The sequence below is a fragment of the Salvelinus fontinalis genome, chromosome 31 (genome assembly GCF_029448725.1).
Source record: "Salvelinus fontinalis isolate EN_2023a chromosome 31, ASM2944872v1, whole genome shotgun sequence".
Lineage (NCBI taxonomy): Eukaryota > Metazoa > Chordata > Actinopteri > Salmoniformes > Salmonidae > Salvelinus > Salvelinus fontinalis.
The window spans coordinates 43,995,882-44,009,343 of NC_074695.1; positions in this window are offsets into that span (position 1 = coordinate 43,995,882).

Sequence of the window (13,462 nt, forward strand, 5' to 3'; positions counted from 1 at the left end):
TGTCATTTTTCCACTGAGTAGACAGTTTTTTTTTTCAATTGCAGATTATAATCCTAATTTATTCTATATTACTGGGCTGGAAATGAAATGGAATGCCCTGAAACCTGATAACTTCCTTGTCTTCATCTGTACACCCAGGGGTTACATATAGGCTGACCAGATGGATGGAGTTCTGCCACTTCAGGATGGAACTATCAAATTAGTATTCTGAATTCTAATCCCAATTTTATTCCAATCCCAACTGTATACTCTGATTGAGTATGGCATAGGCTACATTTGGGATTGAACATGTGTCCAATTTGGGGGCCATTCTTACCCGCATGACAAAGCCTTTCACTGACACCCCCTGGTCACATTCTAAAACTTGATCATGTCAGATCTCCAAATCTGAGTATGACTCATGCTTTCTATTATGAACTAATTTACTGGGCTGTATTTGAAAATCCAAATAGTCTCTTGGGTGTGTCACTGTCATTGTTCGGATTGCTTTATTCAATGTCTTCCTGGAATTCCATTTGGGCAGTTCTCTGTATATAGACTGTCATCAAATAGTTCCCTCCGTATTGACTCAGAATCTCAGTATAAATAGTTTCATCATCCCCAGTGGTTTGAAAGTTATATGAATCAGAGATGCTCTAGTAGTATGTTCTTGATGTAATGGTGTTCACATTCATCAACATCTCATGACTTCTATGCCATGTTCACCTTGCGTTGTGATAATGTGTTGCCTAGAGATCTGTGATGGCTTTAGCCTCTGTTGCTGTCACATCTTCTCAGCACTAGATGGCAGCAATAACTTGGTTGTTAACAAGGTACTACCGTTCACATCCTTACTAGCTTTCACGCTTTATTGTACAAATACAGTTTCAGTATATGGTAAAAGTCCATAAACACACCCTATTCTATCCTTACTCCAGTGATTCATGATGTAATGTGCAAATTCATTTGTCAGAGAGTTTATGGAAGACTTGACTAGATATCTTGAATTGGGTTGAGAAAGACTGTTTGTCGTTTAATATTGTACACTTGTTTGTATTAAATTCATTGCATTTTGCATTATTTGTAAATTCATTTTAACCCTCAAAAGTGTATGCCTTGTAGGAGAGATTTGGGCTTACTTATTTGGTTGATGTGTTGTCTATAGTTTGTCTGTGTTTGAATGTTCCACTTAATTTGTACACTAGAGGGCACACTATGTTGGGTCATGGGTCACTGGACACGTTAATAGGCACACAGTTAACCAGATAGTAAAGATGCACAGTTCACTTAGCATGTCCACTGCCAGTTCTGAAGTCTTTATAAATGCTTACATAAGAGCATGTGACAATATACCTTTTTTTTTAGGGCGGTTAGAGCGTTGGACCAGTAAGCGAAAGGTTACCAAGGTGAAACATTTGTCGATGCGCCCTTGAGCAATGCACTTAATCCTAATATGCTCCAGGGGTACCATAATACTATGGCTGACACATTTCACTGCACCTATATATGTGACGATCATTTTGTTTCATAATATTTTTTAAAACACCTTTGGAACTATGATATGCGCTACGGTAACTAGTATGGAACAATTGCTGTATTTTGCTCCTAATAAATGGGTAAAAGACCCAACCAAAGATCTAGGTTTTTAAAGCGGTTTGTGCTGCACACGTTTATGAACATTTGCAATCGCACCTGTGCTAGAGTGGCTATCAGGAAGGTTAGCCACTACATGCCTATTGATACTATCATGAGCATGGGTGGATGGACTTCTCTGGTGGTGAGTGCATGATAAGCTCCAGAGTGGACACTCACTGAAAGGCCCTAAAAGCCCTAATGAGATCTTATATGTATCCCCCATCCTCTAGGCATTGAGGTGGGCTCTGGGGTGTATTGGTGCTGCTGACCTGTTCTTCTGTTGGGCTTTGGGGTCAATTAGAGAAACTTTCATACTAACTGTGGTCCATCGGCAGAACAGATTGGAGTCCCTTTCTGTAACATTTTACCGCAAACATTAATAATGCTGTGTTATGCTCCATATGGATAACATATAGGATTTATGAACAGGCATGTAAGTGAATGATCCAGTTTATGTCACATGTGTTACATTCCCCAGCAAGAAACAAGAAATTGTCGCTCAAACTGAAGGGGGAACTAACAAAGAGTCGTTGAAAACCAAAACGAAACAGGTGGGGTTCTAGGAGGGGTTCTGAAAAACACTCATGTGGGTGTGCACTGAAAGTTGCCTAGCAACAACAACTGGAACCTAAAAGATACCCACCATGAGCGCCCACTAAATTTGCCCAAGAGTTGCGAACAAAATTAAAACTCACATCAAACTTAGACAGGAAGCAAACCAAAAAGTGGAGCAAAATGAAAACAGCAAATATGGAATAAATAATTGTTTTTTGGAAATCAAATAGGGAGAGCCAACTAAAGGTGTTAACCCTCCACATCTCCCCAGCTAACTGGAACACTGGGCCAGCGACTGTTAAATATCACCTTCTGACTAACAAGATGACAAGCCAGCAGGGTAGATATTCAGGTCCCACTGTGCCGCAGAGAAGTCATTGATCCGGGCAAAAGGGCTCAATCTTTTGCAAAGGTAGTGTGATGCTAGAAGTATAGGGAGCCGTGGCGACCCATCATTCAGGACAGGTGGGGCAGGACAGGTGGGGCCTGTTTTGCATGTTATTTTGGCATTAATATGTGTCACATATCAGTTTGCAAACAATGTAAAACTAATATATATAATTGAGTTAATAAAGCCGCATACATACTATTTTGTTTTCTTGAGTGAGGCAGCTCCAAAATGCAGGTGTTTCAGCCTAGCTCAGTGCTTTCTGTGCTTTCTGTGGCGGTGGGGCAAGCCAGCAGAAAATACGGAGCGTTGCGCTGTGATTGGCTCAGTGTTCTGTCACTCATGGGGACTTTATGTCACTGCCAAGTGTAAGAGGAGACCTCGAAAATTCTAGCTCTTCGGTTGTTACATTAGAAGTGCCCATGCAAGAAGGCTCAAGGTCATTGGCCACAAATAAAATTACGTCAAATCACGTTATACGTACAGTAGCTTTGATTGGACTGATCATGTCAACATCATACTTTCACAATCTTAGCTAGCACTCATCATCATGAATCAAGTTAACAATCTACTAGCAAATCCTTTTCAATCCTTGTCATATGAAGAGAAATAATGAAGAGAAATTATAGATAAAACGTATCTCATCGGCCATTGGACATATAAACATTACACAACAAGTTGGAAATCGCAAATTCAACGAGTGGTTTGGAAGGAATCAGTGACAGTGGCTGTGTGGTCCCAAATCTGAGATTTTTCCAAGTTTAAAATGATAAACATTCAACATTGTCCATGCTGTCAATGAAGCATGATTTGTGTCGCACTCAAAACAACTGTTAACTCGGAAATGTGAAATCTTGACTTCACTTCAGTGAGTTCAAGACAACTGGGAAGTCGGGAGTAAACAAGTTCCGACTGGGAAAATACGTTTTGAACGTTCATCCAACTTGGAATTGTAAATCTGCCTCCAGTTGTTTTGAAAGCACCATAAATACAGAGAATGCCAGACTTTGACAAGATTTGCCCACGAAGGACTGCCGCGCCACATTCCTGTGTAAGTGAGCACAGCACAACAAAGTGAGTCCAAAAATGTATTGTATGCTGCTGCATAAATGATGTAATATGCCAGGGAGAATTTCGCCTACTGTTCTGACTGTTCTACTGTAGCCTATAACCTGTTTTAGAGAAATGTATTCATTGAATACTGTAGGTATAATGGGGTGAGTGACTGGATGCCGGGAAGTCAGGCGCCGGAGAGCAGAGATGGGTGATAACAGGAGAACTTTAATATACACCCTGGCCCAAAGGCAAAGGCGAGGCACCACAAAGCACAACCACGGTAACATGAACCGGATTAAACAAAACAAACAAACCTAGGTTTGAAACAAACCTAGCGCAAGCCAGCCTGTAGCGTAACACCCTACAGAAAGAACAATTCCACACACAGACATGGGGGAAACAGAGGGTAATATACATTTAGTCTGATGAGGGAATGTGAACCAGGTGTGCGGGAAAACAAGACAAAACAAATGGAAAATGAAAGGTGGAGCGGCGATGGCTAGAAGACCAGCGACTCCGTCCGCCGAATGCCGCCCGAACAAGGAGAGGGACCGACTTCGGCGGAAGTCGTGACAGTAGGAGCTTTCATTGTCTGCTTATATGTCCCCTTTATTTATCCTACGGTTCTGATTTGGTGTACAGGGAGAGCACTGTAAGAACTGCCCATGTTCTGAATTCTGTCGCTGTACATTTCAAAAGTGCTAAACAGATAGTTATATTGACTAACGTTATGTCCGTCCTAGCTCGCTCATTAATGTCTTAATCGAAATTACGGATTGCCTCTTATCCGCTTGTCGTCCCCTTTTGCCATAGTTTGTACATCTCAATTGTCAATAGAAACTATATTTGTTTAAGCAAGTCAGCCATCTCAGCTATGTTTTTTTAAAAGGCAGTAAATGAGGCTGAATGAACTGTTTCCCTGCCAGACAAGGCTCTGCTGATAGCCAGGTGTAGAAGTGGTAAGATGTTGGGACCGCTGTTGGAACAGCTTTATGTAGACCCTAACAGTTTGTGGGCACCGTTTATCACCGTTTTAGTGCAATTAATGTATTGTTTAAGGTTGTGTTGTGTAGTGGCTTTGCTGGCATGCATCCCACTTATTTTAATTTTCTCCCCACCAATATTTACATGCTAAAATCGCCACTGAAGGGGAGGCAATTTTATTGTGTGCATCAGTCAGTAAAGGTAGAGGTGGGAGTATGGGATGTAGGCAGTGGTGGAAAAAGTACCCAATTGTCGTACTTGAGTAAATATAAAGATACCTTAATAGAACATTTGAAAAGTCACCCAGTAAAATCCTACTTGAGTAAAAGTCTAAAAGTATTTGGTTTTAAATATACGTAAGTATCAAAAGTGAATGTTATTGCCAAAATATACTTAAGTATCAAAAGTAAAAGTATAAATCATTTCAAATTCCTTATATTAAGCAAAACAAACGGCACCATTTTCTTGCTTTTTAAATTTACGGATAGCCAGGGGTACGCTCCAATACTCAGACATAATTTACAAACGAAGCATTGTGTTTGGTGAGTCCGCCAGACCATCAGTATGGATGACCAGGGATGTTCTCTTGATAAGTGTGTAAATTACACAATTTTCCTGTCCTGCTAAGCATTAAAAATGTAACGAGTACTTTTGGGTGTCAGTTAAAAAGTAAATACTTTTCTATAGGAATGTAGTGAAGTAATAGTTGTCAGAAATATAAATAGTATAGTAAAGTACAGATACCCCAAAAAACTACTTAAGTTGTACTTTCAAGTAATTTTACCTCAGTACTTTACACCACTGAATGTAGGAGAGATGAAGTTGTGTGGAGTACGCTACGGTTAGGGCATGCCGGTTTGAATGCCATGTTGTGGATGATAGGGAGACATGAAACAGGTCTGTGTGATGAGTGTTTAGTGGAGAAAACAATGGAGCATGTGTTGATATTTAGTCAATTCTATGATATAGATAGGGAGAGATAGGCTGGACACAGTTGGGGTTTGGGTGGTGTAGTGGCGGGAGGAAAGGGGAGGGAAGTGGTGTCTTGGGCTGTATTTCACTTTCTTAGAGCAACAGGACTAATGAAAATAATTTAATGTAGTTAGGCTGTGACTGGCCTCACACTCCAGTACAGTAGGTGGCGGTGTATGCACCATGAACATTGGATGCGATCCGCCAACCCAATCCCAAAGAAGAAGAAAACACGCATGCACAGGTGTAAGACATACTAACGAGGTGACACCATGCTTCTACATCTGCATTGCTTGCTGTTTGGGGTTTTAGGCTGGGTGTCTGCGTAGCACTTTGTGACATCTGCTGATGTAAAAAGGGCTTTATAAATACATTTCATTGATAGATTGACCAATCGATGTTCCTAACTTGCTAACGTCCTACCTCAAGATATAAATTAGAATAAACAAAGCCTGTATCACATGCAACGATTAGTAATGACCTAAATCTCACTGTGTCCTGTGAATTTATTTTCCATAGCTGCGGGAAGTAGTTTGGGGGTGGGGGTGCTGTGTTTTCTTTTTTCCTCGTTGGACAAATCTTTTTTCCCATCCTGGCTCTGTAGACGGCTATATCGGTCCACTAATACAAGAATATTAAAATATTAAAGGCCCAGTGTACCACTTTTGTAAAAATATACACTACTGGTCAAAAGTTTTAGAACACCTACTCATTCAAAAGTTTTTCTTAATTTTTACTATTTTCTACGTTGTAGAATAATAGTGAAAACATCACAACTATGAAATAACACATATGGAATCATGTAGTAACCAAACAAGTGTTAAACAAATCAAAATATATATTATATTTGAGATTCTTCAAATAGCCACCCTTTACCTTGATGACAGCTTTGCACACTCTTGGCATTCTCTCAACCAGCTTCACCTTGAATGCTTTTCCAACATCTTGAAGGAGTTCCCACATAGGCTGAGCACTTGTTGGCTGCTTTTCCTTCACTCTGTGGTCCAACTCATCCCAAACCATCTCAATTGACGCCGACAGAGATGGTCGCCTCGCTTCAGGTACTTAGGAAACTATGCAGTTATTTGTTTTTTCATGTATTATTTCTTACATTGTTAGCCCAGAAAATCTCAAGTGTTATTATATACAGCCGAGAAGAACTTTTGGATATAAAAGTGATGTCAACTTACCATCATTACGACCAGGAATAAGTCTTTCCCGAAGCGGATCCTTTGTTCGGACCTCCACCCTGGACATGGGATCTTATCCTAGATGCTGACCCAAAACAACGCGGTCGTCGCAGGAGAGGCAGACGGAGCGGCCTACTGGTAAGACTCAGAAGGCGAGCACACCATCCACCGCTTCTGAGCATATTACTCGCCAATGTCCAATCTCTAGATAACAAGGTGGACGAAATTAGGGCACGAGTTGCCTTCCAGAGAGACATCAGAGATTGTAACATTCTCTGTATCACGGAAACATGGCTCACTCTGGATATGTTGTCAGAGTCAGTACAGCCACCCGGTTTCTTCATGCATCGCGCCGACAGAAACAAACATCTCTCTAGTAAGAATAAGGGTGGGGGTGTATGCCTTATGATTAACGACTCATGGTGTAATCACAACAACATGCAGGAACTCAATCAAATGCCGACCACATTATCTTCCAAGAGAATTCTCTTCGATTATAGTCACAGCCGTGTATATCCCCCCCAAGCAGATACCTTGACGGCCCTGAAAGAACTTCACTGGACTCTTTGTAAACTGGAAACCATACATCCTGAGGCTGCATTTATTGTAGCTGGGGATTTTAACAAAGCTAACCTGAGAACAACACTTCCTAAATTCTATCAGAATATCGAATGCGCGACACAAACTGGTTGCATTCTGGATCATTGCTACTCTAACTTCCGCAATGCATACAAAGCCCTCCCCCGCCCTGCCTTCGGAAAATCTGACCATGACTCCATTTTGTTGCTCCCAGCCTATAAACAGAAACTAAAACAGGAAACGCCCGTGCTCAGGTCTTTCCAACGCTGGTCTGACCAATCGGATTCCACGCTTCAAGACTTCTTTGATCACATGGACTGGGATATGTTCCGGATAGCCTCAGACAACAACATTGATGTACAGTGGCTTACGAAAATATTCACCCCTCTTGGCATTTTTCATCTTTTATTGCCTTACAACCTGGAATTAAAATAGATTTTTGGGGGGTTTATATCATTTGATTTACACAACATGCCTACTACTTTGAAGATGCAATATATTTAAGAAATAAGACAAAAAACTGAAAACTTGAGCGTGCGTAACTATTCACACCCCCAAAGTCAATTCTTTGTAGAGTCACCTTTTTCAGCAATTACAGCTACAAGTTTCTTGGGGTATGTCTCTATAAGCTTGGCACATCTAGCCACTGGGTTTTTGAAGCCACACAGCTTCTTCAAGTTGGATGGGTTACGCTGGTGTACAGCAATCTTTAAGTCATACCACAGATTCTCAATTGAATTGAGGTCTGGGCTTTGACTAGGCCATTCCAAGACATTTAAATGTTTCCCTTTAAACCACTCGAGTGTTGCTTTAGCAGTATTCTTAGGGTCATTGTCCTGCTGGAAGGTGAACCTCCGTCCCAGTCTCAAATCTCTGGAAGACTGAAACAGGTTTCCCTCAAGAATTTCCCTGTATTTAGCGCCATCCATCATTCCTTCAATTCTGACCAGTTTCCCAGTCCCTGCCGATGAAAACATCCCCTTAGCATGATGCTGCAAACACCATGCTTCACTGTGGGGAAGCGGTTCTCGGGGGTGATGAAAGGTGTTGGGTTTGCACCAGACATAGCATTTTCCTTGATGGCCAAAAAGCTCCATTTTAGTCTCATCTGACCAGAGTACCTTCTCCCATATGATTGGGGAGTCTCCCACATGCCTTTTGGCGAACACCAAACGTGTTTTCTTTTTCTTTCTTTAAGCAGTGGCTTTTTTTCTGAACACTTTTCCGTAAAGCCCAGCTCTGTGGCGTGTACGGCTTAAAGTGGTCCTATGGACAGATACTCCAATCTCCGCTGTGGAGCTTTGCAGCTCCTTCAGGGTTATCTTTGGTCTCTTTGTTGCCTCTCTGATTAATTCCCTCCTTGCCTGGTCTGTGAGTTTTGGTGGGCGGCCCTCTCTTGGCAGGTTTGTTGTGGTGCCACATTCTTTCCGTTTTTTAATAATGGATTTAATGGTGTTCCATGGGATGTTCAAAGCTTCTGATATTTTTCTATAACCCAACCCTGATATGTACTTCTCCACAACTTTGTCCCTGACCTGTTTGGAGGTGCCCTTGCTTAGTGATGTTGTAGATTCTGGGGCCTTTCAGAACAGGTGTATATACAGTTGAAGTTGGAAGTTTACATACACCTTAGCCAAATACATTTAAACTCAGTTATTTTCACAATTCCTGATATTTAATCCTAGTAAAAATTCCCTGTCTTAGGTCGGTTAGGATCACCACTTTATTTTAAGAATGTGAAATGTCAGAATAATAGTAGGGAGAATGATTTATTTCAGCTTATATTTCTTTCATCACATTCCCAGTGGGTCAGAAGTTTACATACACTCAGTTAGTATTTGGTAGCATTGCCTTTAAATTGTTTAACTTGGGTCAAACATTTCAGGTAGCCTTCCACAAGCTTCCCACAATAAGTTGGATGAATTTTGGCCCATTCCTCCTGACAGAGCTGGTGTAACTGAGTCAGGTTTGTAGGCCTCCTTGCTCGCACATGCCTTTTCAGTTCTGCCCACAACTTTTCTATAGGATTGAGGTCAGGGCTTTGTGATGGCCTCTCCAATACCTTGACTTTGTTGTCCTTAAGCCATATTGTCACAACTTTGGAAGTATGCTTGGGGTCATTGTCCATTTGGAAGTCCCATTTGCAACCAAGCTTTAACTTCCTGACTGATGTCTTGAGATGTTGCTTCAATATATCCACATAATTCTCCTTCCTCATGATGCCATATATTTTATGAAGTGCACCAGTCCCTCCTGCAGCAAAGCACCCCCACAACATGATGCTGATGGTGTTCTTCGGCTTGCAAGCCTCCCCCTTTTTCCTCCAAACATAACAGTTCTATTTTTATTTCATCAGTCCAGAGGACATTTCTCCAAAAAGTACGATCTTTGTCCCCATGTGCAGTTGCAAACTGTAGTCTGGCTTTTTTATGGCAGTTTTGGAGCAGTGGCTTCTTCCTTGCTGAGCGGCCTTTCAGTTTATGCCGATATAGGACTCGTTTTACTGTGGATATAGATACTTTTGTACCTGTTTCCTCCAGCATCATCAGAAGGTCCTTTGCTGTTGTTCTGGGATTGATTTGCACTTTTCGCACCAACGTACGTTCATCTCTAGGAGACAGAACGCGTCTCCTTCCTGAGCGGTATTGTCACGTTCCTGACCTTGTTTTCCTTTTGTGTAGTTGTGTTTAGTGGGTCAGGATGTGAGCTGGGTGGGTGGTCTGTGTTGTTTGTTCTATGTTTCGTGTCAGTGTTAATTGACCTTGTATGGCTCTCAATCAGAGGCAGGTGGTTTACGTTTTCCTCTGATTGGTTGTTTCACATTGTTTGTTGTGGGTGGTTGTCTTCCGTGTCTGTATGTCTACCACACGGGACTGTTTCGTTTGTCGTATCGTATATGTAGTCTGTTCCTGTTCGTGCGTTCTTCGTAGTTTGTAAGTTCTCAAGTCAGGTCTGTCTACATCGTTTATTTGTTTTGTAGTCTGTTAAAGTGTTTCGTGTTTCGTCTTACTTTAATAAACTTCAGTATGTCATAAAACAATGCTGCGCTTTGGTCCAATCCCTACTCCTCCTCTTCGTCCGAAGAGGAGGAGAACAACCGTTACAGGTATGGCGGCTGTGTGGTCCCATGGTGTTTATACTTGCGTACTATTGTTTGTACAGATGAACGAGGTACCTTCAGGCGTTTGGAAATTGCTCCCAAGGATGAACCAGACTTATGGAGGTCTTGGCTGATTTCTTTTGATTTTCCCATGATGTCAAGCAAGGAGGCATTGAGTTTGAAGGTAGGCCTTGAAATACATCCACAGGTACACCTCCAATTGACTCAAATAATGTAATTTAGCCTATCAGAAGCTTCTAAAGCCATGACATCAATTTCTGTAATTTTCCAAGCTGTTTAAAGGCACAGTCAACTTAGTGTATGTACACTTCTGACCCACTGGAATTGTGATACAGTGAATTATAATTGAAATAATCTGTCTGTAAACAGTTGTTGGGAAAATTACTTGTGTCATGCACAAAGTAGATGTCCTAACCGACTTGCCAAAACTTTAGTTTGTTAACAAGAAATTTGTGGAGTGGTTGAAAAACGAGTGTGAATGACTCCAACCTAAGTGTATGTAAACTTCTGACTTCAACTGTATTTAATGCATTAGAACCTTGATGTAAGTCATGTTTAAATAATGTTTTGTTAATTTCCGTTTCCCTTAAAATAATTGTTTAATGATGCCATTATGTCTAAGAGTCAATGCTACTTACTCTTTTTTTTAAATTTTTACTTAATTTTTACTGTCTAAGAATGACTCCTGTGTCCAGGGGACAGTTCCCAGCAGTACTATAGCAACCAAGGCATCTGTATGGCCCTTTGGCCTCCTGCTTCCTTCCACATGCACTAATGTCTCTCTCAGTCTACTCACTGCACATTTAACTGCACTGTCAATGAAATATTAGCTGCGTGCTCAGCATTTATTGACATAATCAATTTAAATCTTCTTCTGAAAGTAATTTAGTGGGATTCTCCTGGGTTGAAGACTTTACCTCCGGGCGTTATTCTGATCCGGAGCGGCCACTCAAATACTGTTGATTATGTTACTCTGTAGTTTGGTTTATTACACGATTTCTGTTTCAGCAAGGTAGTTAAGTTCACGGTAAGTGAATAACTAACTCTTGATAAGGTATCACTTGATAAGGTATCTCAGTTAACGGCTCTTGATAAGCTATCTCTTGACTGAAAGATGCTACAGTTTGCTTATCCTGTAGCACAACGCAGGTGTGTGATAAATGAAAACCTTACTTTACATGGGAGATACTACGTTTAATAGTAGGATTCTATGGGAGATGAGCGCTGTCTATGTGGTATGGTAACACTGGTGCTGATACATGCAGGACATGGTGCTGCGGACATGTTAAAGGCAGACCCACTCTTGCATGCAGCTTTACAGTAAGCACTGGGTCTTGTTCCTATGCCCTGTCCCTGCAATAACTGCAATTATCGATCATTGACTAACAGTGAAATGAATCTCCTTCTGAAGGATATACAGTTCAATTAGTTTCCCCTTAGAGCTTCACAAGTGCTTACAGTATGAACACCATGATCGGTTTACTCTGAAGGGCCTCTAGACCTCCTCTATTAGAGAGTCAGGGTCAGACTTGGACCAGAAATTGGCCCTGGTGTTTCTAACTTCACCCGCCCATTTTTCTTCTAAGTTCCCCGATTATTAGCTAAATAATGATCATTTAAAACAAATAAAAAATAAGACAAGCCCACTGAGCTGAAGACGGACCAGGGTTGTTCCACCTGGAAAAACACAAGAAAGAGGTATGACTATAATTGTTTCTGTTGTTAGAAAAAGATAGGATTAACATTCCTGCAACATAATTTTGTTGAAATATAATTTAATCTCTGAGAAATTATGCAAATTGAATGCACCCACATTTTATTCATAGGATTCTTATACAGTGGCAAGAAAAAGTATGTGAACCCTTTGGAAATACCTGGATTTCTTAATAAATTGGTCATAACATTTGATCTGATCTTCATCTAAGTCACAACAATAGACAAACAGTCTGCTTAAACTAATAACACACAGACAATTATACGTTTTCATGTCTTTAATGAACTCACTCTGTAAACATTCACAGTGCAGGATGGGAAAAGTATGTGAACCCTTGGATTTAATAACTGGTTGACCCTCCTTTGACAGTAATAACCTCAACCAAACGTTTTCTGTAGTTGCAGATCAGACCTGCACAATGGTCAGGAGGTATTTCGGACCATTCCTCTTTACAAAACTGTTTCAGTTCAGCAATATTCTTGGGATGTCTGGTGTGAACCGCTCTCTTGAGGTCATGCCACAGCATCTCAATCGGGTTGAGGTCAGGACTCTGACTGGGCCACTCCAGAAGGCGTATTTTCTTTTGTTGAAGCCATTCTGTTGTTGATTTTGCTTCTGTGTTTGGGGTCGCTGTCCTGTTGCATCACCCAACTTCTGTTGAGCTTCAATTGGCGGACAGATAGCCCAACATTCTCCTGCTAAATGTCTTGATTAACTTGGGAATTACTTTTTCCGTCGATGATAGCAAAGCTGTCCGGGCCCTGAGGAAGCAAAGCAGCCCCAAACCATGATGCTCCCTCCACCATACTTTACAGTTGGGATGAGGTTTTGGTGTTGGTGTGCTGTGGCTTTTTTTATCCACACATAGTGTTGTGTGTTCCCTCCAAACAACTCAACTGTAGTTTCATCTGTCCACAGAATATTTTGCCAGTAGCGCTGTGGAACATCCGGGTGCACTTTTGCAAACTTTGGACAGCAGTGGCTTCATCCGTGGTGTTCTCCCATGAGCACCATTCTTAACCCACTGTTTCCAGTCTGTCCTTTTAAATAAGAATGTGTTCTTAACTGACTTGCCTAGTTAAGTATCATTTTTTTACGTATAAGTTCTCTATGTATGACAAGTATTACGAAGAGGCTCAGAGAATTGTTTCTTCGTCATATGTAATGTATTCTGTAAAAATGAATTTGGTGATGTTTTTTTCATCAGTTTAGAGAAATTATTCATTGAAGTTGTTAGGTTAACGTCCCATCCTCAGTCCTGATATTAACAGGTTCTGACCACTAGATGG